General features: G+C 52.9%; 1 non-coding gene across 1 annotated transcript; it reads left to right on the top strand.

Moving 5' to 3' along the window:
• The first annotated feature begins 1,269 nt into the window (after positions 1–1,269).
• Positions 1,270–1,342, top strand: trnar-acg (transfer RNA arginine (anticodon ACG)). The gene has a single exon. It is a non-coding gene; the product is annotated as a tRNA-Arg (tRNA).
• The last annotated feature ends 207 nt before the right edge of the window (positions 1,343–1,549 follow it).

The following is a 1,549-nucleotide window of genomic DNA, read 5'->3' as shown; positions in this document are numbered from 1 at the left end:
ATAAACACTGAAGCATAAGGGCACCGTCCCCTGGGTTTGTCCACCTGCCGGGGGATGCAACCCTCCAGTGGTACTCATATCCGGGGGTTACACCTTACGGATGTTCAGCCGGAGGGGGGAAATGGGGGAAACCACCCCGCCTCCTCAATCCGGAATCCCTTCCGGAATTTCAGCCGGGGCGGTGGGAGAGTCTCTCCAGGGTACTCAGTTCGGGCCTGCCTTCCCAATTTTTCTCCCGGAGAATAAAATCCCTCTGGTGTTACTATATCCGGGGCTTCACCACCCAGAACTTTCCCCAAGTGGATGTCACACCCCCCGGGGGTGACTTTATCCAGGGGGGGATGCCCCCCAGGCCACAAATAACGCAAGAAAATAGACGGGGGCCGGAACAAACCACCAACTATCATAACAGGAAAACCACATATTACAATAACAAACAATCCATGAACAACCATACAATTGTGAAACATTTCGGAGGCATCGCCTTCCAGAGCTTCGCCCATCAACATTCCACCGTCCGAAGTCGACAACGCTCAACTACAGTCCTCCAAAGTCCACCACTCCGGGCCAGAACTTCCAAAATCACACCCACTGGGGCTGCACCGTCTGGGGTCACACCTTCCGCGGCTGAACCTTCCGAAACCATAGTTCCCAAATGGCTCCTCCCTGGCTTGGGCCCTCCGAGACTGCATCCACCCGGGCCACGCCTTTCAAGGCACAGAAATCCCAGCGAGAGCAGCATTCAACAAGCCCCAGCCGAAACAAAAAGTTCTTGCACAAGTCACGAACCCAAGCACTTGAAACAGAAACTTCACGCCGACCAAGGCGTTCCTCCCAGCGGCCACATTTCCAAAAGCTCACCGCAAGGCGCGCATTAAGCCCGCCTTGAACTCCTTATCCTCTGCCCGCCCCCTGCCTGGAGCACACTATACTGGCCAACACGCAAAGCGAACGGCCAATATGGTGGACTGGCTGGACAATCCAATCTTTCCCACTCACAGATGTTGGAGAGAGGAGGAAGATTGAATCTGTCCACTCCCCCAAGGCCCGGGGCTGCGCATGTCCAAGGGAGAGGGGAAGCTGCGCATGTGCGGGGAAGGTCCTCCAGCCAATCAGAGCTCCCCATTGTCTGAATGCGGAAGTTGCACAATGAGCTTGTTCAGCTGCTCATTCCTGCCCAGCAAAGCTGCTGCTGCTTCTCTCTCTGAATGAAGATTGAGCTTCAGACAGGCTCAAACTTCCTCCTGTCTCCAAAATCTGTGAGACTGTGGGTCAGTGGCGCAATGGATAACGCGTCTGACTACGGATCAGAAGATTCCAGGTTCAACTCCTGGCTGGCTCGATGTCAATTTGAAAAATAGTTCGTGAGCTCCTTTTGACCTAAAAGAGGCCAACATCTGTGAGTAAAACACTTTCTTTGTTCCCCTTTTGCATTTCTTTTGCATTCTGGGGGAAATTGGGGACTTGTTGAATTTTTAACTTCCAGGTCACCACTCGCTGCCTAAATAAAAATCCTCCTCACATTCTTCATGTATCTGTAACCAGGTAA

The sequence above is a fragment of the Mustelus asterias genome, chromosome 30 (assembly GCF_964213995.1).
Source record: "Mustelus asterias chromosome 30, sMusAst1.hap1.1, whole genome shotgun sequence".
NCBI lineage: Eukaryota > Metazoa > Chordata > Chondrichthyes > Carcharhiniformes > Triakidae > Mustelus > Mustelus asterias.
Note: the sequence above shows the minus strand (reverse complement) of the source record. Positions and strands in the feature narration are given on the sequence as shown.